The 27,968-nt window shown below is 51.9% G+C and overlaps 1 protein-coding gene and 1 long non-coding RNA gene across 9 annotated transcripts in view; one reads left to right on the forward strand and one right to left on the reverse strand.

Moving 5' to 3' along the window:
• The window catches only part of LOC105469739 (SH3 and multiple ankyrin repeat domains 2), a 666,868-nt gene that overhangs the window by 474,860 nt on the left and 164,040 nt on the right, over positions 1 to 27,968 (forward strand). The window lies entirely within an intron of this gene.
• Positions 7,253 to 22,901, reverse strand: LOC105469738 (uncharacterized). Its single transcript, XR_011610428.1, has 4 exons — positions 22,281 to 22,901; positions 10,765 to 10,836; positions 7,959 to 8,143; positions 7,253 to 7,318 (listed from the first exon to the last, which is right to left on the reverse strand). It is a non-coding gene; the product is annotated as an uncharacterized lncRNA (long non-coding RNA).

The following is a 27,968-nucleotide window of genomic DNA, read 5'->3' on the forward strand; positions in this document are numbered from 1 at the left end:
GTAGCAATTACAGTGTGGCAGAAACAAGGAGTTGAGGCGGGGAGGGGGCGGGGCTAATGGGAGAATGGTTCAGTGACAGTGAACATCTGTTGTGAATTCATAAGAAAGCATTAAAAATGATGTTTACAAAGAGCTCTTAACACCAACCAAGAAAGGCTACATTCTGCTTAGTGAGAAAGGCAGAATCAAAATGCTCAGCACAGTGTCATCTAATACCATCTTTCCCCAGTGTAAGCACAGAAGAAAACAAAAAGGACAGGAAACATTAACCCCTAGGTGGTGAGATTATGTTATTTTCTCTTTCTTTCAGATGTTTCCCTCAGATTTCCTGGAATCGAAGTATTCCTATTTTGAAAAGTATCCATCTCATACATAGGAAAGCGTGTCTTAGAAGAAAGTTATCTCACACGGGAGACAAATGTCCAGCCCCCTTGGCACAGGGGGTACTGTTTGCTGTCAGAGGAAAAAGGCTTCCTGGGCATTAATTACTTTCCCGGGGCCGTTCCTCACCCGCCTGCTGCAGGGCTCTGACGACGCCTATGGTTTTTGTGGTTGTTTTCTTGGCCCTGAAGTGGCCGATCTCATTTTTGCGTTAATTTCTCTAAATAGGTTTTCCCTCGCAGTTAAAGCAGCAGCAGTATCCTTCATCCTTGAAAAGTGGTGCTCGAGTTTGCTAATTACTTTTTCCTCGTATTAAATACTTGCACGAGAGAGGGTGTGGATCTGCTTTATACTCGTGGTTTGTATTTAAGTCAGGAGGCTAAGAGGGATGCACTGGTGTTTTCCTGAGAGATCCTGGGAGGGTCTTGTAAGGCCGGGTGTGGTGGCTCACGCCTGTAATCCCAGCACCTTGGGAGGCCAAGGTGGGCAGATCACTTGAGGTCAGGAGTTCAAGGCCAGCATGGCCAACATGGTGAAACCCTGCCTCTACTAAAAATACAAAAATTAGCTGGGCGTGGTGGCGTGTGCCTGTTAATCCCAGCTACTTGGAAGGCGGAGGCAGGAGAATCACTTGAACCCGGGAGGTGGAGGTTGTAGTGAGCCGATATCGCACCACTGAACTCCAGCCTGGGCAACAGAGCAAGACTCCGTCTTGAAAAAACAAAAATGTTTCTTAGGCTGGTATTTTAAAATTGGACTTGAGAAATGTGAGGTGGCCTCTAGCATGTTTGACTTTTCAACCAAGCAGGCATGAGGAACAGTTGTTAGAGCTCGCTACTCAAGGGTCAACCTCCCCTCCCCAGCTTCAGACTTAAATATTACTTGGAGGAAAGAAAATGAAGTCCAGATTCAGCACGATCAGTCATTACTCTTGCTGGGTCCTGTTATTCCTGTCGATGAAATGTGTGGTTGTGACAGTAGAATCACTTGAGACGAACTGAGCTCTCAGCACTGGACTGCTGGTCAGAGGCGTGGAGCACAGAGCTGGCATTCAATCAACTTTCTTTTTTAGAGACAGGATTTTGCTTTGTTGCCCAGGCTGGAGTGCAGTGGCATAATCACAACTCACTGCAGCCTTGAACTCCTAGGTTCAAAAGATCCTCCCGCCTCAGCCTTCCAAGTAGTTTACACTACAGGCATGCACCACCATACCTAGCTAACTTGTGTACTTTTTTATAGAGCCAGAGTCTTGCTTTGTTGCCTGGGCTGGTCTCAAACTCCTGGACTCAAATGATCCTCCTACCTGAGCCTCCCAAAGCACTGGAACTAAAGATACATCACCTCACCTGGCCTCAGTCAGTACTTGTCATGGATCATCATCTTGTCCTTCATCATCATTAATGATGCCCGACTCAGAAGAGGAAACCAGTGGCTATTAGTTGAACAAACAGGGATAATAATATTATCATAATGACTGATGTTCATTACCACTGTTATGTGAAGCATGTAGCAGTCACAGAGCACACCCAGCATGTGCCAAGTCCATCAGACACTTCCAGCCAAGAGTACATGAGCCATGGTTTCCTTTTGCCTCTGTTGTGGGGAACATCTCGAATACAGGTACCTGCCCCACCCCGCCCCCTAGCCTCCAAAGTCCCTGGCAGGCACATCTCCTCCTTTGGCTCAAACTCCTGCTCCCAGAGCACTCACCACCCTGTACAATTCTGTGTTGGCGTGGGTCCGGCTTTTAGATCACCTTGGAATTCCTATTCCTGATGCCCGCTTTGCTCTCTAGCAGCAAATCCCAGGGCCAAGGCCAGAGCCCTGTTGTGGTTTGCCTGGTGCCAGCATCCCTTGGGTCTAGTGGTTCAACCACATCACACAGCTCACATTTCTCTAGCTCGCCTTTTGGGATATTGTGAGAGACTTTGTCCTGCTGGTGGCCCTGATGACCAATCTGGAAACTCTCTGCACCCCACCCCCAAAATTTCTTCTGCTCTTATTTAAATGGTTTTAAATGGCTACTTAATAACCAAGTTAAAGACCAAAGACCAGCTGATGTTAGCAGGAACCCAGGGTGACTGCTGAATTCTTGAGCAGGGTCACATTGGTGCTTTGGTCATCAAGGCCAATATTTCATTGCATTCACACCAAAGACAAACAGGGTCTGTCCTGCATCCCTCTGAGTGTGGGGTGTTTCTGTCCTGACAGCTCAGTGGCTTCTCACCGTGTCATCAGGATCCACTGACCAAGGGCAATAGCACTGGGGGCCTTTACCCTCTAAGGCTAATAGCACTGGGGGGGGTCTTCACTCTCTGAGGCTAACAGCGTTGGGGTCTGCTCTCTGAGGCTTAACGCACTGTGGTCTTTCTTCTCCCAGGCAGAGGCCACTGCTCTGTGGGGAGTCCTGGATGGCAGGGAGGTTGGATCCCTTTTCTGCGCGTGGCCTTCTGGGCCTGGGGAGGTCGTTCTCTTTGTCCTCCATATTGACTGGGAACAGGTGGTCCGGGCTGAGGAGCAGCCCAGGAATCTTGCTGAGAAGGTGGATGCGGGCAGCTCGGCAACTTGCAAATCTGAAATCTTGGCTCGTTCATTTTGGGGTTCTAATTTGAAGCATCAGTGATTTCAATTTCAGGCTATAAAAAGATTCAGAATCACTTCAGGGGACCGTGGCTGCTGTGCTCAGATGCCGTGGGACTGGCAGATGGCAGCACACGGGGTTGGAGAGAGGCGGAGAGGAGCCACGGTCAAGGGCACAGGCTGTGCCGTCTGATCTGGGTTTGAATCCAGGTTCTGCCTCTTCTTAACTTTGTGAACTTGGGCAGGTTGCTCATTTCTTGGCCTCAGTTTCTCAAACTGTAAATAAAAGTGTGTATGAAGCATGTAGCAGTTTCTGGCATCATGAGTTCTCAACAAATGGTGGCAATTGTAAAAATTACTTCTGAAACTTCACTCATTCATTTCTGAAGCATACATTCTGCCTCTCAGGTGCTGGGCCGGAAGAAAGACGTGAATCAGACACAGTTCCTTGGGGAACACACAGTTTAGGAGGGGCAGGCAAAAAGCAGAGTGTGGCGAAGGCCCCACAGTAAATCAGGAAAGGCCTTCATGAAAGATGGTGTTGGCTCCAGGCTTTGATGGGTTAGTGAGGTTTCTGCAGGCAGAACTGAGGAGAAAGATCTTGAGCAAAAGCTTAGGGGGTCAGGAATGTTCAAGGTGGATTTGGGGAGTGATCAGATGCTGTGAAGCTGGGGGTGAGCAACTGGTCTAGTGGGGGCCTGGGATGTTAGTTAAGTAGGTACAAATGTGTGTGACTGGACAGCTGCACAGAGCGAGAGCGTAGCTGGATCTCTCCAGGGTGCTGAACCCCTGTGGGGCATGGTCTCTCTCCAGGGTGCTGAACCACTCCAGGGCGCTGGCCCTCTGCAGGGTGCTGAACTAGAGAGCTGGGAGGATAGGATGCAGCCTTCCTCAGGAGTCTGGAGGAAGCCCTCAGCATGTCCCCTGCCTCCGTCCCTGCACCTTTCATTTCTGTCCCCTGCATCCTTGGAGTTTCTGAGCATAGAGGCTCATTACTTAGTGACAGTTTCATCTACTTGGTAGAGAAATCTCTTCCACAAGGAGGGGCCAAGGAGCCAATGTGGTCGAGCATCTGCCATGTCCTGCCTTGTCCATCTGCATCTACTTTGAGCCCCACTTCCCTCACCACTGTGGTTTCAGCTCACATCATGCCTTCTCAGAGAGGACCCTCTTGGCACCCTCAGGTTTCCCTGACTCTTACACTCACACCGTGTGCTTCCGTGACCATAGGAATCATACATTTCCTGTGTTAGGTGACTGACTTACTATCCACCTCCCTCAGGGAACATTCCCTGTGGGCCAGAGAGTTTGCTGACCATGTCTCTGCTACATCTCCAGCATGCAACACAGTGCCAGGTGCATAACAGAGGCCCCAGCGCATATGTTCAGTGATGGGCACTCCTGGGAAGTAGTTTTACACTCATCTTGCAGGTAATGAAACTGAGCCTCAGAGAGATTAAGAAGCCTGCCCAGGGCCCTCCAGGGAGGCCTGAATCTAAGCTGACTCCAAAGCTTGTTTCTTTTGCACTGTGTCTACCTCATGGTCCAGGTAAGTCCCAGATCGTTGGGATGTAACCTTATAGCCATCTTTTTCTGTGTGTGGATGCTGTACACCCAGCCCCAGGCTACATGGAGCGAAGGCAGCAGGAGGCATAGTAGGCTGACACCCCCATGTTGGAAGCTCCTGGCACCAGGTCCTCTGATGCACCCATTCGTGCCTCTGGGTCCTCTCCACCTGCCCCCTCCTCCCTCCCGTACACCCACTGCCCGCTTCCCAGTGTGCTCAGCAGGCTCTTGTTAGCATTGATTTGTCTTAGCCTTTGGTGCCCTTTTGTGGGGAGTTTCATGATACAAGCGGTTAGATTGGCAAATGAACTGGAGGAAGGCCCTGTGCTAAGTGCCCCATGGGGTCTTTTAATTGATGGAGTTTGTCAGCCCTGGGAATTAGGGTGTGTACGCGCCCACAAGCAGAGTGGGATGAGAAGGGGAGGCAGAGCTGATGCTGTGGAGCCCTGAGAATGGTGGCCCCACTGTGGTCTCACGAAATCAACCACCCACCAGCAAGTTATCTGCTTCCCTCTCCCCGGGATCTTCAGATGGGTCCTATGGAGCAGACTTTTCCATGCATCTCCTTTGTATTCAGTCTCGTGGCAGGACCTAGGGGGTCATGGAGATAAACAGGGACTGTCCTGGGCATGTGCACCTCCATCAGCACCCTCAGGGCTGGATCTGCAGAGAGAGGAGTGGGTTATATGGGTGAGAAGGGGAGATGGCACGTGTGCCAGGCCAGTGAGGAGATGGATGTCGCCATTGGGCGCTCTCCCTGGTCTGCGGAATGTGCCACACTCCTCCTGGCCCCAGACACTTGCCCACAATTTTGTCTCCTCCACCTGCATTTGCCTCAGATGTCTGAAAGTTGCCTGTGGTGCCCACTCATAACCCCTTGCTATAGTCACTTCCTGCACACACCCCGTCAGATAAGGGACCACCCAGAGGCGAGCACATGGCAAGCACCCAATAAATATTCCTTAAGGAAAGGAAGGCACCACTGAGGAGAGCACAGCCAGGATAGAACTTCTGTCTTGGAGAAGGGGATCCTTCCTCCCAAACCCCTTCCCCATCTCCATCAGTGCCGGAACTTGAAAAGCTGGTGGAGGTGGAGGGGTGGACTCATTTACATCAGGGAGAGCGTGAGAAGCCAGCCCTTCCCTGGAAGGTGCCAGCCTTCTCTCCCCAGGCCCACTCAAATCCTGAGAGGTTTACAGGGGGAATGTGTACCCCTCCTCCTAGGAAATTTTGAGTAAACTCTACCCCCATATCTGCCTGGTGGCCAGATTTTACATTAGTGTTATTTCACTATGTTTCGAGTAAATCATGTCAGACACAAATAAAATTGGTAATGCAGAGAAACCAAAGAAAAAAACCAGGGATGCTGCCACCAGGAGACAGTGTCTGCAAAACAAGGTTTATCTTTGTGGAATTTTATTTCTTTATATGTGTCTTGTTAGTAATACACTTTGTCATGTGTTTATACACTGTTTTTTTTTTTCGCTTGGGTATGTCTTTTTTTTGTTGTGGTAAAATACACAGACCATAAAATTTACCATCGAACCCATTAGCACTCACTCTCCATATCCCTCCCAGCCCCAGGCAAACACTCATCCCCTGTCCGTCTTGGGTCTGCCTGTTCCAGATGTTTTCCATCCACAGAATCATGCTCTAGGCAACCTTTTTTCTGTCTTCTTTCAGCATCATGTGCTTTAGGTTCAGCCGTGTGGTAGCGTGTGTCTGTACTACCTTCCTTTTGTGGGTGAATGACATTCCACCACATGGTTAGACCACAATTAGTTTATCCATTCACCAGTTCAGGGACACTTGGGCTGTTTCCAGCTTCTGGTTATTGTGAAGAAAGTCGACATGAACGTTTTTGTACCAGTTTTCGTTTTCAGTTCTTTGGGGTACATACCTAGGAGCGGGATTGCTGGGTCATGCGGTAATTCTGTGTTTCTTGAAACTGCTGATGCACACCCCAGAGTCCCCATCCCAGGTGGGACAGGCGGGTGTTCAGTGAGTGCTGAGTTCATGACCTTCGTCTCACCCCTGTCCAGAAGGACCGAAGAGGGGAGGGGGTCCTGCCCGCTTCCGTTAAGATAGAACTCAGACCCAACAAAAGCTTAACTGCTGGGCAGCATGATACACACTGCAAATAAAACTCAGAACAGCCGTGGCAGCGACTGTGTAAAATGCCCGCGCTGCTTGAGCACCTACTGTGTGCCAGCACCGTTTTTGAGAGTTCACACACATGAACTCACTTTGTTCAGTTTAACTCGGTTACTTTTTTTTTTTTTTTTTTTTTTTTGAGACGCAGTCTCGCTCTGTCGCCCAGGCTGGAGTGCAGTGGTCGGATCTCAGCTCACTGCAAGCTCCGCCTCCCGGGTTTACGCCATTCTCCTGCCTCAGCCTCCCTAGTAGCTGGGACTACAGGCGCCCGCCACCTCGCCCGGCTAGTGTTTTGTATTTTTTAGTAGAGACGGGGTTTCACCGTGTTAGCCAGGATGGTCTCGATCTCCTGACCTCATGATCCGCCCGTCTTGGCCTCCCAAAGTGCTGGGATTACAGGCTTGTGCCACTGCGCCCGGCCAATTTGGTTACTTTTATCAGTTCCTTTCCCTGCGTGAGGAGGCCACAGCACAGAGTGGGGACTCACATACCCACAGACACATGGCGAGTGGCAGAGCCAGGCTGTTCTTCCAAGATCGATGTATTGCTTCCCACCCTCCCGCTCCAGCTACCCTCCTGTGCCACCTGTCAGGGAGGAGGAGTCTTGCCCAATTTGATGTCTTCTGTGATGCAGATTCTAGAGGAAAGAGAAAAACAAAGAAACTGAGGGAGCTTAGACAGAAAGCTGAGAGGAATAAAAGTTATGACGGGCAAGCCTTGAAGGAAAACTGGGGGCTTACTTCTACGTACAGATTATAAAAGGTGGGGCTACCCAGAGGTACTGCTTTGTGCTTTAAGTTAGATTTATTTTGGCTGGGCACGATAGCTCATGCCTGTAATCTCAGCACTTTGGGAGGCCGAGGCAGGCAGATCACCTGCGGTCAGGAGTTCAAGACCAGCCTGGCCAACATGGTGAAACCCTGTCTCTACTAAAAAATACAAAAATTAGCTGGGCGTGGTGGCAGACACCTGTAGTCCCAGCTACTCGGGAGGCTGAGGCAGGGAGAATCGCTTGAACCCAGGAAGTGGAGATTGCAGTGAGCCGAGACTGTGCCACTGCACTCCAGTCTGGGCAACAGAGCAAGACTCTGTCTCAAGAATAAATAAATAAATAAAAAGATTCCCTTTAATAACTGGAGAAGTACTATTAAAGATCGGAAACCCTGTTTCCTATCTATTTGGCATTTGGACTGTGATTCTTTGAAAATCGTTCCAACAAGGACAGGAGCACGCGGGGTGAGGGTATCTGTCTGGGTTACACACATCTGCAAACTTACCTTGAGCAGCTGCTGGGTAGACTCAGGCCTGGAGCCTAGTGGTTGGTGAAACAGATTTGAATCCTATGTGGTCCTTCTTCCCAAAGAGTGCAGAGTTCAGGTCCCATGTTTCTCCTTAGCCCTATGCTCAGGCATGCCTAAGCAGAGGCATCCTGCAAAGTGGTTGCTGTACCCATATTGTCAAACTGAAGGAAGGAGGAAACACATGGGCTGAGAAACAAGAGGGATGGGAGGGCGGCCCTTGGAGATCCTGTGTATTGGGAGAGGCAAGCCATGGCTACTGTGCACCATGAACTTGGAGAGTAGAGAGCCTGCTTGGGCACTTTGCCTTGGGAAGCCCCAAATGCTGCACTTGGGACACAAGCTTCATTACCTTTGACCACCCTGGAGGACTCAGGGGTCTGACACAGCCTGATGGATGAGTCTTTCTAGCTGGGAAGGGAAACGATCTTTCCAGCCTCAGGCTCACAGTCATTTATTCTGAATGGCCTGGGTTTGAGGGGGCACAGAGCACAGGAGATCAAAATGCTGCCCTCGCCACCATGGGCTACCAGCATGCGAGTTCTGGGGGTCCACACAGCTCTGGGAACAATAACAAGGACTATTTCAATAATGACCTCTGCCACTTCTTAAGCACTTACTGTATGCCAGTGCCCCTTTCCACACTCGGCAGTCTGAGGAGGGAGGTGGCATTAGTGTCATTTTGCACATGGAGCAGCTGAGGTTTGGTGAATATAGGATGACCCAAGTCACAGGAGATAGTGAGGGAGTGACGGGGCAGGATTCAAACCCAAGTCCAGCTCTGGCTCCAGAGTTCTTGGACACTGTGTGTGACTCCTGCTGCAGCAAGGCAGGGGGTCAGAGGGCTCTCGGGGGTCCTGGCCATCCTGATGCTGGACTCAAAGCCCAGGGCACTCTGCCTTGCCCCAGCTCCCCAGCCCGATCCCGGACTGAAGCAAAACTAGGAGGTGTCGGCCACTGAACTTGAGGGGACTCAGCGCCAAGGGCCCATGGCAGGCAACGCTGCCTCTAATTCGTGGCATATGCATCATTCCCTTGTAAATATAGCAGCTGAACCTCTGCAGTACCTGTTTGGGGTCAGCAGTGATTGGTTTTAATTCCTATATTGGGCCCAGCCTCATCTGTTCCAGGAAGACATTTTTTGTTGTCAGTTAATTTTCCCAGAGTGGTTTTTGATGAGCCTTCTGATTCCAGTGGACTGATGTATTGTTCAGGTTTTTTGTTGTTGTTCCTGGAAAACAGGCTGTGTGCCCAGCAGCCCCATGGCCAGCCCTATCCCCAGCCTGTAGCCCCTCTAGACAGCCCCTGCCTCAGCCCAGCAACACTGGGATTTTGGCATTGAGCAGGACGAAGCTTGTGTGTAACTTGTCTGCCTCGTCAAAGCATTCTTGACGTGTTTTTTATTTTTGTTTTCATTTTTGTTTTGAGACAGAATCTCACTCTGTTGCTCAGGCTGGAGTGCAATGGGACAATCTCAGCCCGCTGCAATCTCCGCCTCCCAGGTTCAAGCAATTCTTCTGCCTCAGTCTCCTAAGATAGCTGGGATTACAGGTGTGCGCCACCACACCCAGCTAATTTTTGTATTTTTAGTAAAGACTGGGTTTCACCATGTTGGCCAGGCTAGTCTCGAACTCCTGAACTCGGTGATCTGCCCACTTCAGCCTCCCAAAGTGCTGGCATTACAGGCATGAGCCACCGTGCCCAGCCTTTGATGAGATCTTTTGATGAATTTCCTACTTGTTCATAGTCCCTGCCAGGCTGGGGTCACCTTTCCCCACGTGTATATCTGAGGCACAGGTGTCAGTCTTGGCAAAAGGCATGAGCTATTGTTTGCTGAATGCATGAAGGAAGGAATCAATTAAATGAGCACAGCAAATCGGGACTCAGTGACTCTGTGGGGTTTGGCAGGCAGGTCTAGAGATGGATTTCAGCGCTGTCCTCACCCCTGGCTTTGCTGAGATCTGCACTGTCTCTGGGAATGCATGTTGGAAAGGCGTGTTCTTCCAAGATCAGCCTCCCTCTTGTATTTGCAGCAGGTGGGAGCTGCCCTGCAGGTGGGCTGCTGGTCCTGCCCTGGGACAGGGGCCCCTCTCAGTTCCTGTCACTGCCTCCACCCTACACGGAGGTATCCAGCCTGGGACCCATGGGGAAGCAGATGGACAGATGCCAGGAGTAGCCAAACACAACGTTCTCTTCCTTTTAACTGTATGATTCCGCTCAAGTGAGGTTCTTAGAGTAGTCACATTCGTCACATTCATAGAGACAAAAAGTAGGATGGTGGGTGTCGGGGGCTGGGGAAGGGGATGGGGAGTTAGTGTGTAACGGGGACAGAGTTTCCATTTGGGAAGATGAGAAAGTTCTGGAGATGCGTGCTGGTGATGACTGCACACACTGTAAACGTAGTTAATGCCATGAACTGGCCACTTTAAAATGGCAAATTTTATGCTTTATGTCTTTTACTACATTTTTTTTAATTTAAAATTTTTTAAACAGCAATGTTCTTCCCTTTTCGTTGTTTAACTTTTGAACAGTTGGGCTTTCCTGTTAGATCTGGGGCAGGTCCCAGCATGTTTCCTGGGCTCTGAAACAGAACCAGTGGTGACCCCTGCTCACCGCCACGTACAACCCTTGGGTCAGCTGAGACCCCGGGCACAGCTCCAGCTCAGCCCCCGACCCCAGGTCACCTCTTCGCCTCTCTGTTCCTCCCCCTCCTCCACCTGCAGTCCCTTAATCGGCTTCCTGTTTATTCATAGTTTGACCAGCACACGGTATGGTTTCTATTCACCTTTTATTGTTGGTCTGTCTTCTCCCGTGGGACCGTAACTCAATGAAAGCAAAGACTGCCTTTCTTGCTCACCTGCAAGAGAAAGCACCCAGCACATGGCAGGAGATCAACCCTCATTAAAATGACCAAAAACGATACCGACGTATAAAAGAAAGAGGAGTATTTGCGTACCAACCACAACATGATTCCCGAGACACCATCTCAAATGCCAACCGCAGGTCACAGACCAACCACTGTAGTATGATAATATTTCTGCTTTTTAAAAAAGGACGCAAAAATACTATATTTATTCTCTGTACGCCACATTTTCCAAGGGAACATAAATGTTATGCAAAAGTTCTGGAAATCTCCACACCCATGTGATAATCCTTCAAGATAAGCCTTCCTCCAAGGTAACCCCTTGGAGGAAGAGACAGGTGGAGGGTGAGTCACAGAGGGTATCTGTGAGTCACATAAAAATTGTACATATTTATGTGGCCCGTGTGATGTTTTGATACCTCTACACGAAGTCTAAGGATCAAATCAGAATAAACTGCGATGTCACCTTCAACATGTATTTCTTTGTGCTGGGAACCTTCCAAATATTCTCTTGTATATTTTGAAATATACTATAAATTATTATTAACTATAGTCACCTTGGCTCTTCTGTAAAGTAACTTTTTTAAAAACTTGTATGGCCGGGCGCGGTGGCTCAAGCCTGTAATCCCAGCACTTTGGGAGGCCGAGACGGGCGGATCATGAGGTCAGGAGATCGAGACCATCCTGGCTAACATGGTGAAACCCCGTCTCTACTAAAAAGTACAAAACACTAGCCGGGCGAGGTGGCGGGCGCCTGTAGTCCCAGCTACTCGGGAGGCTGAGGCAGGAGAATGGCGTAAACCCGGGAGGCGGAGCTTGCAGTGAGCCGAGATTGCGCCACTGCACCCCAGCCTGGGTGACAGAGCGAGACTCCGTCTCAAAAAAAAAAAAAAAAACTTGTATTCTTTGTCTAGTTAGAAATTCTAAGCTGGCGAAATTACGGCTCTCAAGCCTGAGGGACCAGCTCTGCATTATTCTTGGTCACATTGAGGGCCTTTGTCATCTTTACCTCTTCAGCAGGTGCAACTGCTGAGCCAGATATAAATCTCCGGGAAATCCGTGTCCTGTTTGTGTTACTTGGTGTTTCCCAGAAGATGACTGGAGGTGTCGGGGAAGGATGGAAGTGGCAGCCCGGCCTCCGTGTCCGTGGGAGGGAAGCACCCAGCTAGCGTGGACACAGGGGAGACGCCTCTCGGCTCCACCTCAACTGCGGTTAGACAGGCTGAGCCGCTATCCCCATAAATCCAACAAAGCTACCACTCTGTTGTCCAAAGTGGTTCACATGGGGTGACCTAGCAAGCGCCGTTCTGCCCAGAGCTCCTGCTGAGGCCCCTCTGTCGCTCACTGGTTATTTTGTTAGCTAGGACATTGTCTTTATCCTGGGCATTTCATCGCCATCCCCCGCCCCCCACAGCACTGCAATTCTGGATGTAAATTCGAATCGAACGGAAAATCAAAGTTTTAAGACCCATGGGCATTTTTAGCCAAGAATATTTATCTCAAAGGCAGCCTAATTGCCAGTTGCTAGGCAGGATGGTTTGAGGTCAGGACGCAGCACAGGAAATATTGGGTTGGTTTTGTCTGGTTTCCTTTTAAAGAGACCCTGCAGGCAAAGGCTTCGCCAACTGGAAAAGCCTGTGAAATGCGGCCTCCCTCAGGGGAATGCCAGTGACCCCAGCCCCTGTCCTTCTGACCTTACCCATCCTGGTACCCAGTCCCCCGTGGCCTTCTTTCCAGACCCAAGAACTCCCAGGAAAGAGCCTGAACCTTGATTACCCAGAAGAGTCATCCGCAGTGGGATTCCCTAGCACGACCCTTGCCCAGAGAGATTGGCCCTTTTGTGCTAGCACAGCTGCAAGCTGGGGCAGGGGCTGGCATGCCCACTTGACTGCCCACAGCCCAGAGGTCTCGGGTACACTTCGCAGTGTTGCACCCGTTTTAGACATTGTGCGTCCGTTCCCGCAATGCTGGACGCTGTAACAAGTCCCAGACTGAAAACTGGCTATTCATTGAGCCATGGAAAGTTATTTATTGCCCCTCTCAAGTCCTCCAAGCAGCTTCAGGCTCCTCCCAGCTCCCAGCTCCTCCATCCTGAACACGCGGATGCCCAGGTCACCGGGTTCGGCCGCATCTGGCTGGCAGAAGAGAAAGCACATATCACTTCTGCTTATGTTCTGTTGACTGCAATCTCAACTGGCGGTCATTCCTCCCTGCAGGGGAGGCTGGGGCAGGCGGTCTTGCTGTGCCTCTGGAGGGAGAGCACATGCCATTCTCTGCTGTTGATCTCACAATGCCTTGCACTGGATCCTGTTAGACAAGCTGAAGCACGTTTAAGAAAAAAGCATAGGCCGGGCGCGGTGGCTCACACCTGTAATCCCAGCACTTTGGGAGGCCAAGGCAGGCGGATCACGAGGTCAGGAGATCGAGACCATCCTGGCTAACACGGTGAAACCCCGTCTCTACTAAAAAAATACAAAAAATTAGCCGGGCGTGGTGGCTCAAGCCTGTAATCTCAGCACTTTGGGAGGCTGAGACGGGTGAATCACGAGGTCAGGAGATCGAGACCATCCTGGCTAACACAGTGAAACCCCGTCTCTACTAAAAAACACAAAACTAGCCGGGCGAGGTGGTGGGCACCTGTAGTCCCAGCTACTCGGGAGGCTGAGGCAGGAGAATGGCGTGGACCCGGGAGGCGGAGCTTGCAGTGAGCTGAGATCCGGCCACTGCACTCCAGCCTGGGCTACAGAGCAAGACTCTGTCTCAAAAAAAAAAAAAAAAAAATACAAAAAATTAGCTGGGCATGGTGGCAGGCGCCTGTAGTCCCAGCTACTCGAGAGGCTGAGGCAGGAGAATGGTGTGAACCCGGGAGGTGGAGCTTGCGGTGGGCTGAGATCGCGTCACTGTACTCCAGCCTGGGGGACAGAGCGAGACTCCGTCTCAAAAAAGAAAAGAAAAGAAAAGAAAAAAAACCATAGTAAAGAAAAAAAAAGATACTTAGAATTTTAAAAATTCTGTACACGATCTATTGTTATTTTTAATCAGGGAGGGATGCCAGGCAGTGGCCAGCACGTGTTTTAGCTGTCTGAACACTCTGCATCCCTCTAAGTCCGCAGGCTCTCTGTATAGACGCTCATTGCCTGCACTCACTGTGCTAAGCAGGTTACCCAGCGGTTGCCTCGATTCTTTCCAGGAGCTCTGCAAAGTGGACTTGCATGACTTTTTCCGTTTTCCAGATGAGTAAACTGAGGCTTTCTGAGATGGAGCAACTTACAGAGGATTCCAGAGCCCAGCCTTGAGGGACTATTCTAGGGATTGGGGAACAGGGAGGGATCCTGACTGGGCATGTGCTCCTCCTACCCCAGCCCTCCCCAGCCCGTAGTGCCCCCAACTCTGGCACATACCTGTGCTCCCAGATCAGGGCTCGGGCCTCAGCTTTGTGTAGTCCTTTCTGAAGCACAACTGTATTCATGTCCTGCGGCCGTCGTCACAAATGACCACAGACTGGGTGGCCTCAGACGACAGCGATGCGTTCACTCACAGTGCTGGAGGCCACGAGTTTGAAATCCAGGGCCTGGCAGGGCCCTGCTCCCCATGGTGGCTCTAGGGGAGGATCCTTCCTGGCCTCTTCCAGCTTCCTGTGTCTCCAGGTGTCCCTTGACTCATGGCTGCGTCGCTCCAGTCCCTGCCTCTGTCTTCCCGTGGCCTTCTCCTCTCTGCGTCTCTGTGTCTCAAACCTCCCCCTGCCTCTCTCTTGTAAAGACACTTGTCATTGGGTTTAGGGCCCAGCCAGGTAATCCAGGATAATCTCCTCATCTCAAGGTCCTTAACTTGATTATGTCTGTGAGGACTCTTTTTCCAAATAAGATCCCATTCCCAGTTCCGGAGATTAGGACCTGGGCACATCTTTCTGGGAGACCCCACTCAGCCCACTGCACTAGCCATGCCCGGCCCCGGGTTGCCTGCTTTACCGTGGGAGACACATCCCAGCTGCACCTCCATGTCCTGCAGCCCCCAGCCCCCTGGAAGGCCTGGGCAAAGCCCTCTGAGCCCCAGACGGGCCTGTGGGCCAGAGGACCTGCCCCTTCCTCCTATGCCTGAAACCCAGCCCCTTCCTTGGGGTCGTCCCTGGGTCTACTGACATCCCAGTCCCAGCCACGTGGAACTCCACCACGGAAAGGAGCCCGGTAAAGACCCCGTGTGGCTCAAGGGGGTTCCGCTCAGGCCCTGGAGGCCAGAACCCACCCTGTAGGCCTGCAGGGGAGCCAGGGCACCCTCATGTCCCCGGCCTTCAGGGGAGCCTCAGGCCACCCTCCTTTCTGTACCCACCGCAGCTACTCACATGGATTTGGCTTTACCCAATTAATGTGTTGCTGGGAAAATCAGATGGAAATCGACTCTCAGAAAGAAAGGAAGAAGAAAACCCAGGCCCTCTTTGCTGTGATGTGATGGTCTGTGTCCCCCGAAAAACTTATACAGTAAATCCTCATCTCTAGAGCGATGGTGTTAGAAGGTGGGGCCTGCAGGAGATGAGGTCATGAAGGTGGGTCCCTCATGAGAGGGAGTAGTGCCCTTAGAAAAGGGACCTCAGAGAGCCCCTTTGCCCCTTCTGCCCTGTGAAGACACCATGAGAAGAAACCAGGAAGTGGGCGCTCACCAGACACTGACTCTTCCAGCCCCCAGCATGGTGAGAAATACATTTCTGTTGTCTAGAAGCCACCCAGTTTGTGGCATTTTGCTACGGCAGCCTGAGCAAAAGCCTAATGGACTGAGGCTCTCTTTCAGGCACTTGCAGAGCCCACTTCCATCCCAAACTGGTCATTTCCTGAGGCTACCACCTGGGTCCCCAACACAGAGGCCTCTAGATGCCGTCAGGGAGTGGCACGTCCTGGGGCTGTAGAGACCCTCGGCCAGCAGGGGCAGCCCCTCCCAGCACCAGCCCAGGCTGGCTCTGTGGGACCAAGAGCAGTGTCAGTCATGGACTCTCAACCTTTTTTTTTTTTTTTTTTTGTGACAGAGTCTCACTCTTGTTGCCCAGGCTGGAGTGCAGTGGCAGTCTCGGCTCACTACACCATCCACCTCCCGGGTTCAAGTGATTCTCCTGCCTCAGCCTCCCAAGTAGCTGCGATTACAGGCGCCTGCAACCATGCCCAGCTAATTTTTGTATTTTTAGAAGAGACAGGGTTTCACTATGTTGGCCAGGTTGGTCTCCTGGCCTCAGGTGATCCGCCCACCTCAGCCTCCCAAAATGCTGGGATTACAGGTGTAAGCCACTGTGCCCAGCTGGACTCAACTTTTTTGAACAAAGCCAGAATAGATCATTTTCTAGGAAATCTTTCTATTATATATGTTGGAAATTCAGATGTTTTTATTATTGTACGAGAAGTGCTGAGCAGACTAAACAAAATGGGGCTTCCTCGGCCACCACGGATTTTCTGGTGCATCTGCTGACAGAAGAACTGCTCCTTGGTCCTTGGCTATTACGACTCATTCTTTGCTTCTGTTAAAGGAGAGACGATCAGAGGAACCGGGGGTCAGACTGGCCCAGGGAAGGTCAGCAGCAGGACGCCAAGCAGATCTTGCTGCTCCGGGCCCTCAGCTTTCCCATCTGCAAGCGGGGCTGGGCAGGCATGTGGATGCAGGGTTCTGTGACAATAGAAGCATTGTGCCCAGTGCAGCAGCTGGTCTGTGGCCTGGGTCCTCCGTCACTGGGAGCGGCTTATGGTCCGTCGCCAGCTTTGGGTTTCATATCCTGGCAGCACATTCTTCAAGCCGGCCGGCCGTGGTCTCTTTCTATGCCGAGCCTGTTCCCTCCGGACTTTGTAGCTCATAAGCTCCTGCTCTGAGCAGGGCGGTGATGATTAGTGTATTTACCAGATTATGGGATCAACTTCGTTGCAGGAGAAAATTAGCCCCAAATTGCCGTGTGCCTCACAGCTCACTGGGCTGCTAGCCGTCCTGGGGGTACTTTCCAGCTTCCTGCTGGCTGGTGAACAGCCACCTGTGAATGGGACCCACCTGGCATGGGGCTCTTGGGCATTCCTGAGAACCTGTGCTCAGCTAGCCTAAATTGATGGACAGAGCGGAAGCCGACTTGATGTGAGCCGTGGGCAGCTCGCAGACCCCAAACAGGGCTCCAGCCCTGTCACAGGGTAGACTCACTGGTCAGCCTGAGGCTGGTTGGGATGCCAAGGCTCCTTGGGATTCCCCTGGGCAGCCTAGAGTGTGGGATGTGGGAAGGAAAGGGGTCTGACCCCTGGGTCTGTTTCATAGGACTGCCAGGATCTGGGCCTCAGGGCTTTCAAGAGTCTGGGGCAGCCAGCCTCCCCTCGCCAGGGCACCAGCCTCACTTCCAGTGCCTAGTGTCCTTTGTGCTGGCCTTCCTGAGCACTGGGTGGCGGCCTCCCATGGGTCACACCCTCTCTGCGGTGGCTGCTTCCCGGTGGGCTGGTGGGGGGAGGTCTGAGGGGCTGTCCATCAGGGACTGGCTCTCCGGCTGCTCGTTTGTCTTTGTGGGCACCTGGATTCTGCACCCCAGGAGGAACTCGATCTGGCCGTGCCCTGGCCAGAAGGGGTGTAAACACCCAACCCAGCCCCACCTGCCCCCATCTGTGAATAGCAGGAGGGTCTCTATAGGCACCCTGGGTCTGATCAGTTGTGTACGGGCCACACGCTGACTCCATACTCAGCACCAGCCTGGGCCCTTTTGGGATCCTGCAGAGAGGAAGACCAGGCCCTGCCCTCACAGAGCCTCAGTGCTGGGAAAACAGACGCTGCACAGATTGACAGGCACTATGTGGGTCAGCAGGCTCCATAACTGGAGGCTGTGGCTGTGCTGTGAATGGAAACACACACATACTCATGCACACACACATGCACATATACACATGCACACACAGGCACCTACACACACGCACGTACACAGGCACCCACACACGTGCACACACACGAATGCACCCACATAAGTGGCCACCAGAGGAGTGTGGCCCAGCTTACACCTTGATCTTAGACTTCTGGCCGCCAGAACTAAGAGAAAAATTCCTGTTTGAAGCCCCTTGGTTTGTGGTGATTTGTCATGACAACCCCAGGAACCAGTACACATGTTCACACACACACCCTTGCACATGCTCACACACTCGCACACATGCTAGCATATGCACACACACGTACACACATGCTTACACACACACACAGATGCTCACATGTTCACACATTCACACACTCACATATATGCTCACACACATGCTTACACGTGCTCACACACATGTTCACACATGCTTACACATACACATGCTCACACATATTCACATGCTCACACATGCTAACACACATGCTTGCATATGCACATGTTCATAAACTCAGGCTCACATTCACACACACACATACACATGTGCCGACATGCATTCACACATGCTCACACATATACTCACATGCTCACACACACACACACACACACACACAAGGATGCTGTGAAGCTACAGGGCAGAGACCACGCCTTTGTCGACAGAGTGGTCAGGGAGGATTCCTCAAGGGGAAGGCTTTAGGCTGAGACCTGGAGAGGAGGGTAGAGCTGAGGTGGCGGTGGGCTGTGCACCAGGGTGGTGAGTGCAAGGCCCTGCCTGGACCAGAGAAGGACTCGGTGTCTTCTGGAACATCGAGAGGGTGGATGCTGCAGAAAAAGGGGCGGGACCCAAGCCCTACAGGGCCTTTCAGGCTGTGGCAAGGCCCAGGGCGATGGGGAGCCATTGGAGGCCCTTGAGCAACGGAGGAGCATGACCGAGGGTTTATGAAGACCTTGTGGAGAGCTGGCCTCCAAGAGATCGCAGCGCCCATTTGCTCCATTCACTTCCTCCCCCTTTTTTTTTCTTACAATTATACTTTTTATTATGTTTCAAATTGTAGTGCAGTGCACATACCATAAAATTTACCATCTGAACCATTTTAAGTATACATTTCAGTGGCATTAAGTACATTTCCATTCATCATCACCACCATCCATCTCCAGAACCTCCTCATCTTCCCGAACTGAAACTCTTCCCTATTAAACACTCATCACCATCCCCTCCCCCAGCCCCTGGCACCCACCATCCCACTTTCTCTCCCTATGAATTTGACCACTCTAGGGACCTCAGATCAGTGGAATTCTGCAGTATTTGTCTTTTTGTGCCTGGTTTATTTCTCTCAGTGTAATGCCTTCGAGGTTCCTCCGTGTTGTTGTGTCCGAATCTCCTTCTGGTTTAAGCCTGAATGATAAATATCCCATTCTATGGAAACACCCCCTTTTGTGTATCCATTCATCTGTAGGTGGACACTTAGGTTGTGTCCACCTCTTGGCTATCGTGAATAGTACTGCCATCGTGAACGCGGGTGTGCAGATATCTCTTCAAGACCCTGCTGTCAGTTCCTTCGGGCATAGAGGCAGAAGTGGCATTGCTGGCTCACGTGCTCGTCCTATGTTTAACCTTTTGAGGAGCAGCCGTGCCATATTCCACAGGGGCTGCACCACTTTACCTTCCTGCCAGCGGTGTTCAAGGGCTCCAGTTTCCCCACACACTCACCAGCATCGTTACTTTCTGTTTTAGGATCGTGGCCATCCCAACAGGTGTGAGATGGTGTCCCGTTGTAGTTTGGATTTGCCTTTCTCGAAGTGATTAGTGGTGTTGAACATCTTTTCAGTAAAGTCCTTGTCGGCCATTTGTATCTTTTCTTTGCAGAAATGTCTATTCAAGTCCTTTGTCCATTTTATTTATTTATTTATTTTTGAGACGGAGTCTCACTCTGTCACCCAGCCTGGAGTGCAATGGCGTGATCTCGGCTCACTGCGACCTTTGCCCCCTGGGTTCAAACGATTCTCCTGCCTCAGTCTCCCGAGTAGCTGGGATTACAGGCACGTGCCACCACGCCTGGCTAATTTTTGAAATTTTAGTAGAGATGGGGTTTTGCCATGTTGGCCAGTCTGGTCTCGAACTCCTGACCTCAAGTAATCCACCCACTTCAGCCTCCCAAACTGCTGGGATGACAGGCGTGAGCCACCACACCCAGCCAGTTTGCCTGTTTTTAAGTTAGATTTTGGTTTCTGTTGTTGAGTTCTGAGAGTTTCTGCACCTTCTGGGTATTAACCCCTTACCAGATACATGATTTGCAAATATTTCCGCCCGTTCTTTAGCTGCCTTTGTGCTCTGTCGATTGTGCCCTTTGATAACGCAGAAGTTTTACATTTTCATCTACTTTAGTATTTATTTTTTCTTTTATTGGCTGTGCTTTTGTTACCTAAGAAATTCTTGCCGTCCATATACAGGTAGCCCTTTTTATTTTTTATTTTTTTTTCCAGCAAATCCCAGGCATTGCGTCACTCCCTCCTCCCCTTCAGTCTGTCTCTCAAGAGCATAGCATCTTTCTTGCGGGCCCCAGTGTCACTATCCCATCCACACACCCAGCAGTGGTCTCTGGGTGGAATCTGAAGTGCCTCCGTTAGCACATGTCCCAAATTATCTCAGAAATGCCTTTTCATGGCGGTGACTTCGACCCAGGACCCACGTGGTACTTGGGAGCTATGTCCCCAAGTCTCCAGTCCGAGTCATCTCCCGTGTTTCCTGCCAGCGACGTGTTATAGGGATGGGGTAAGTTGTTAGAGGGATGGGGTAGGTTGGCCATCGGCTGCCCCCAACCCCAGATGTGCCTTTTGCCTCCTGTGGTGTCATCAGCCAGTCCTTGGGTCCTTCCTGCTTCCTGTAAACGGAGGTGAGCTCTTGCAGTGTTGTTAATGTTGGACCCAGCCACACGCAGGTGCTGTGAGCTTCACACCCTGTCTCCCCAGGAGGCAGAGACTGCGCTCGCCACCGCCGTGACGAAAGCTGCACCCGGGCTCCAGGTGGTGATGGTGAATCTTTTCTCTTGAAGCTCCTCACCAGCTGGTCACCCAGGGGCCTCCTTCTGGGGTGGGCCCTGCAGACATTGAAGAGTGTGCTGAGGCTTGCATTTGGTGACTTCCTAATCCTTCCACAGAGATGAGCTGAGATTCTTCCATCTCGAAGAACTTTCTCATCTCAAATAAGATGACTTGGTTAAGCTGAACGCTGTTTGTACCAGAAGGCAAGATAAATGCTTAATTCTTTCTAATTATCAAGTCTCTCCGTACGAAGCTGATGCTTCAGTGATCTCCACTGATGTCCAATGAGTTGGTTTTCTATCGTGTTGTTGGGGGATGAACTAGGGTCTTTTTCTCTCTCCCTCTGTCCTCTCTGCCCCTGTCTGTCCCTCTCTCCCTCACCAATATATCATTGTGAACTCAGGATTTTTGTATATTCAACTCAGTGTGTGTTTTTTTATATATATATATGTGTATATATAATGTGTGTGTATGTATATATTTGTTTTATATAGCATATATATTATATACAATATATATTTTTATGTAATACATAAATATATAACATTTATGTTATATATATGAATATATGTATGTATAAATATGTTATATATAACATACATAATATATATTTAATATATATAACGTTTTTATATATTCAACGTGTCTAAATCAGCTGCAGATGCTATTCTGCCTGGTGCCCAGGTTGCCCATCTGTGCCCAGTGGCAGCTCCCTCATGCCCAGGTCTGGGGACCGCAGGGCCTCTTTCCTCAATGAGCACCTGCCCCCGTCCCTGTCCCCCTACCCCTCATCCGTCAGCGCTCCGTGTGAGGGTCTCACTGGGATTAAAGGAGCCCAGGCTTCTCAGAGACCCAGCTTCTCAGGCCCTCATCTTGCTGAATGATGTCCTTGTCCTCTGTCCTCCTTCTGGTCCTGTCTACCCTTCCCCTGAGTTACCTTCCAGAGCAACATGACCTCGTTTCAAAAAATAAACCAATTAGTACATTCTTCTGCCGCCCGGATGTACCCTCACACGCCCTTTTCTGGTTGGCTGACCAGCAGGGTCCCAGCATCCACCGAGTGCTCAGGGCGGGTGGGAGGTAGAGCAGCGTGTGGCTGTGTGCCCACATCCATGGGAGACAAGAGTTGTCAGGCAGCATCAGGGGAATATGGTATGTGGGGAGACGATTCTGTTGTAAAAGGCAGTTCTATAAAACAATCACAATTTGGATTTTTATCAAGGAGAGAAAGGAGCCTCTGGTTGAACCAGGGAGGTAGGTCTGACTCAAAAGTGTTCCCCAACCTGCCTTCGCACACCTGCGGCTGTTCAGGGCCCGCGATGGAACCAGGAGCAGGGAGCGCGGATGGCATCCTTAAAAGTCCGCTCATTCCGCTCTTCCCTGATTGAAGAACAAATTGCATTCTAATGTTTAGCATCTAAATGAAGCATTTCCCAGAACACAGTGAACCTTTCCATTGTCCTCTGAAAGCATTTCAAAAATAAGGGGGAATCTAATTAGTTAACTTCCACATGTGATTCCAAGAAATGTGATATATTTGATAGAAAATTACCTGTGGCAACTGCTTTCTTTCTCTGAGACTTGTGTTTTCCGAGACGGGTGCAGATGGACGCTCAGCACGGGCTGGGGCGTGATCCAATTACACAGCAGATTTCAGACGCCCAGACTCGGAGCTAGGGAAGCCTGGCGCCCTGGGGAGGACACTGCCTGGAGAGAGGCCGGGGAGGTCACGGGACCCCGACTGCTTTGGGCCAGGCTTCATCCTACAGGCTTTTGTGTTCTTATAACCCCAGCTTGTCATGCAGGAAGCAACCTCACAGACACCCAGCCACATCCTCTGCTGCGGGGGCACCTACGCTGTCCTATTCTCAGAGCCCTCTGGGTCACCTTGCCCTGGAGGCCCTGAGCTCAGCGTGTGCCTGGCCCAGGACTCAGTGACTCACTGTCCTCCGGGACTTTGCTGAGTGGATTAGGAGCTGAGACCTCCTCCGTGATGGAGAAGGTGGATACTGAGAGAAACAGACCAGGGACATGGTTTTATTTGGAGAAGGCGGGTAGGAGGGAGTGTGTGTGTGTGTGTGTGTGTGTGTATGTGTGTGTGTGTGTGTGTGTGTGTGACTCTGGGAACCTTCAGGATGGCACAGCCCCCAGCAGGCTCCTCCCAGATTCCAGCTAAATGTACCACTTGTACAAATCTAAGTTGTCATGAGTCTGGGAGAGCCTTAGGCTACCCTCCCCTGTTTTAGGCAACCTGGGCCTTATTTGCCATAGAAAAGTCAGCTCTCCTGTTCCTGAGCTGCCTGGATGGGGGCCTGCCTCTTCCCCTTGGTGGTTTGCTGGGGTGGGAGTTCGCATCTCGTGGGTCCTCTGAAGGGTTCTTGCTGCTGCTCCTGTCATTCCTGCTGGTCTTCCGCGGCTTCTCCTAGGAATGCCACAGCCCTTTGTCGGTCAGATTCCGGAATGCAGGCTCTGTCATCCCCCTCTGCTGCCAGTTGCTCCGTGTCCGGTCCCCAGGCCCCGGCCAGTCCTGAGGACGCGTTGGGCGCCAGATGGAGGGAGGGAGGGACCACCGGATGGACAGACGCAGATCACCACACTGGCCTGCTATGTGCTCACCCTTTGTGTTCTTGCCCTGGGGCTGCTGTCACAAAGGGTCAAAGCTACCAGCTGGGGCTTGAACAACAGAAGTGTCTCCCCTCACAGTTCTGAAGGCAGAGACCAACGTCAAGGTGTCGGCAGGGTCCTCTCCCTCCAGCACTCTAGGGGAGGACCCTTCCTTGGCTCTTCCAGCTTTTGGGGGCTCCAGGTGTTCTTTGGCTTGTGGCCACATCCCCTAGTCTCTGCTTCCATCTGCACGTGGCCATGTCTCTGTGAGTCTGTATTTTCCCTTCTTATAAGGGCACCAACCAGTGGACTGAGGGCCCACTTCTTCCAGGATGACCTCATCCCAACTGATTGCATCTCCAGCAACCTTATTTCCAAAGGAGGTCACATTCTGAGGTTCTACATAGACATGGATTTTAGGGGGACAAAATTGAACCACTACCGTCTCTTTGCTTGAAATCACACACAATTTCCAGAGGCCTAGAGATGCCACTTTGTCTGCAGATCTGTTCCCGGCCCCGCCTCTGGGCAGCCTGGGCCTGATTGTCCTTCTGTCTGCCACCCTCACAGTCCTCAGCTGTGGCCTGGTTCCTGTCCTGGGGGCTGACCAGCCTTCTGGGGTCTGGGACCTGGGGCGTCCCTGCTGCCTGCCGTCCGGCCTCAGGGCACCTGCACAGTCAGTCCCAGCCCAGCAGGTTGGCTGACCTTTCTCTTGCTCTAAGCATGGCCCCTGCAGCCCACCTCACCCCACTGCCATCAGGGAACCTTGTAACATAGGGCAAGCTGAGTGGGGGCCAAAGCTCATGGTAGTCCATCTCCAGGGCCAGGGCCAGGAGCAAAAGCAGTGTGCATGCCGTCTGCTCCTCTCTGGAAGCCCACAGATGATGTCCTCTCCTGTCTCATTGATAAGCACCCTGGAGTCTCCTGGTCACCGCTAGCAGCCAGGGAAAACTGAGAAAAGGGGTTTTGTAGCTGGGTCTGTTAACTGACAAGACAAAATTAGGGTCCTCAAGTGAGGAAGGGGACTAGAATGAGTGTTAGGGGACCGGGTCTGCTGGGGGAGCTGGATGGCCAGGCCTTTCATTGCACACTTGGGGAAACTGAGGCCCAGAGATCAGCTTATTGGAGTCAGGGCATTGGAGGGCAGCAGGATTATCCGGCTCTGCAGCAGGTACTCCCTGGTGTCCCGTGCCTCTGGCCCAGGTGGCAGCTTTCTGAGGGCAGCACCCGCCTCTCCCCGACTTAGAGCTGATGTCAGAGTGCACCCGGCTGTAGCGGCTGTGGCGGCAGTTCAGAGGCCCTTAGGGGAGCTGCGGTCGCCAGTGTTTGCCAACACATCCCCCTGCCCTTCCCACCACATGTGGCTCCCAGGGCCACGGTGGCCCGCAGTCTGTGATCCAGGCCTCCCTCTCCCGCCAGGCTGGAACCTGCTGGACGTCCGTGTGTCCTACTCCATCAGGCCTGGAGACCCGGGAGGCCAGCAGTGGGGCCACACTCCATTCTGTGTCCTCATCACCAAGCGCCAGGTTGAGTGACAGAGAACTGACCAAACCCTTCGGAGCGCTGGAGAGAGGCGGTCTCAGTCTGGCTCCCTGCCCCTCTCCCAGCCTTTTCGGCAGCAGCCTGGGTGGTGTGTTTTAGTTGGTGGGGCAGGGGACAGGGTGTGGCTCAGTGGAGAACACACCCAAGGCTTCTAGGTGGAAGGAGGGGCCAGGCTCTTCCGGTGCTGGGATGTGGGGGTGGCTTGGAACGCTGTCAGAGGAGGGAGGGTGCCCGGGGCGCGTTTCCCCACTGAATTCAGGCTGCAGTGGGCACGTGAGCTCTGGCGTGCACATGCCTGAAACCAGCCCTCTCCGAGTGTTGGCGTTTCCCTCCCAGGCTGGAATCAACTCCAGGCTTAAAATTAATTTCTCTTCCGCTCACAACAATGGTGCAGCCTCTCCCCAAGTACATCCTGTCTTTGTGCGGAGCACACTGCCTTGTCGTGCTGGAGCCCAGAGCCCCAGAGCTGGGATGATTTACCCAGCCAGAGCCCACGGCGGTACTGCGATCCTCCGGCACCTGTTCACTCCCCTAGTCAAGAGACTCTTCCTAGACACTCAGTTTGAGCCTGTCCTGGGGTGGGCAGGTGGCCCAAACCTGCGGCAGCCCCTCACCACCCAGCGGCGGTGCCAACAGCCGGCAGGATGGTGGGTCTCCACTGCCTGGAGCTCGGGAAGCCGGAAGTTGGGGGATGACAGCAGCATCATGATGCTGGGTGTGGAGTGAGCATGGGGCTGGCGTCAAGGCCAGCTCTGCCTCCCGTGGGCGGGCCACCTTAGGCTCCTCCTCTGCAAAATAAGGAGCTGGAACTAGACATTTCAGGGCTACTACAAGGACTGAAGGAGGCCCCGGGGAAAAGAGCTCTTGATATATTACGATACTACTTAGTAGTGACTATGCTCACTTTGCAAGCAGGGAAACCGAGGCCTGGGTAGGACAGAGAAGGGGCACATGTGTTTACTGCACTCTCTGCCCCCTGACTTTGGTGCCATCAGCCTCCACCCGTGCTGCAACCATCAGAATTTGGCTTCCATGTTCTGCTTCCGGACCCTCCCAGCCTAACCTGTGGTTCCTGCCATGCAAAGATGGGCTTACCTGGAAGATCTTCAGTTTTAAGAACTCTCGGCCGGGCACAGTGACTCATGCCTGTAATCCCAGCACTTTGGGAGGCCGAGGCAGGTAGATCACCTGAGGTCAAGAGTTCGAGACCAACCTGGCCAACATGGTGAAACCCCGTCTCTACTACAAATACAAAAATTAGCTGGGCATGGTGGCATGCGCCTGTAGTCCCAGCTACTTGGGAGGCTGAGGCAGGAGAATCACTTGAACCTGGGAGGCCGCTGTTGCAGTGAGCCAAGATCATGCCATTGCACTCCAGCCTGGGCGACAGAGCGAGACTCTGTCTCAAAAAAAAAAAAAACAAAACAAAACAAAAAAAACTCTCTTCCTTGCTAGGCATGTTGACCTTTAGAAGGGCACCCTTTGAGATCCAATCCAGGTTGAACTCATCTAAAAATCCAAAATCCAAAATGCTGTAAAACCCCAAACGTTTTGAGCATCAACATGAGGCCACAGGTATAAAATTCCACACCTGACCTCATGGGATGAGTCCCAGTCAAAATACAATGAAAACTTTGTTTCATGCACAAAATTCTTTAAATGTTGTATAAAATTACCTTCAGGCTATGTGATAAGGCGTATATGAAACATACATGAATTTCATGTTTAGACTTGGGCCCCATCTTCAAGATATATGTGATTATATGTGTAAATATACCAAATGTACATGCAAATATTCCAAAATCCAAAAACACATGCAATCCAGAATACTTCTAGTCCAAGGGTTTAGGGTAAGGGCTATTCCGCTGTAGTCACCTGACCTGTAGCAGTCAGGACAGCAGGGTTAATCTCCAGCAGGAACAATCTCCAGGTTGCCATGGCTTAAAAAAACAAAGGATTATTTCCTGCTCACTCTCACTGCCCTGCCAGGTCTGCTGGGTGCTGTCCCTTGCCCTCCTCACTTAGGAACCCGGGTGGGTGATGCCCCCACCGGCCGGACCATGATCCATTCATAGTCGCCACATCTGGGTTCAAGGGCAGTGTGGCGGGTGGTGAGTTGGTCTTCACCTTTCCTGGAGTGACACACATCCCTGCCGCTGCCAACTCACTGGCCGCCCCTAACTTCAGGAGGGTGGAGACCTGCAGCCCTGCATGTGCCGAAGAAGAAGGAAAATCGGAATTTTGGGGAACAACTCTAATACCGCAGACCTCAAAAACAGGAGCCTTTAGTGCTAGAGTGAGCTGTGAGAGGAGACACTTTAGGGACAAAGTCCGCGGGCGCCATGCCACCACCCCCGCCTCCAGGCTCCCATCTGACCTTCACGGCTGTGCCAAGGCCGACCAAAGGGCCTCCCGGGGTCCCCGTCTTGGGTGCCCAGGAAATGAGATACATGCTGACGGAGGACCTGGGAACTGCAGGCTTCATCCTTGCTGGGATGGGGTCTTTCCTCTTCGCGCTGCCCACTCTGGGCTGAAGAGTGTCGTGACGTGGCTTGGGGTGCAGTATTTCTCCACTACAGCAACAGAGGCCAGCTCTGCCTCCTGTGGGCGGGCCACCTTGGACTCCTCCTCTGCAAAATAAGGGGTTGCATCTGGACCTTTTGGGGCTGCTGCAAGGATTGACCTTGCAGGGGTTCTACGAGGATAGTAGCCTCTGGTCCAGGGCTGGAGCCATCGGTCTCTCCTGTTTCTTGCAATCCAGTGGGCTCCGTGGCGTAAAGCTTGCCACCCAGGGGTGGTGGGATCAGACCAGATGAGACTGACTGACAAGCTCTGCCTCTTGCCGAGAGCAGGAGCCGTCCGTCTCTCCTGTTTCCCACAGTCCAATGGGCTTTGTGGCGTAAAGCTTGCCACCTGGGGGTTGAGACTGACCGACAAGCTCCCAAATCAGCCAGGAGCACCAGGCTTCCCTGTGATAAGAGGCAGGATTTTTCCCTGGTGTCTCCCTGCCTCTTGATCCCAGTACCAGGCTTCATGCCATAGTCAGTGCAGATATTGTGGGTGATATGTTTGTTTCATAACCGTTCCTAAATTT

This window comes from Macaca nemestrina, chromosome 12 (genome assembly GCF_043159975.1).
Source record: "Macaca nemestrina isolate mMacNem1 chromosome 12, mMacNem.hap1, whole genome shotgun sequence".
NCBI classification, from domain to species: domain Eukaryota; kingdom Metazoa; phylum Chordata; class Mammalia; order Primates; family Cercopithecidae; genus Macaca; species Macaca nemestrina.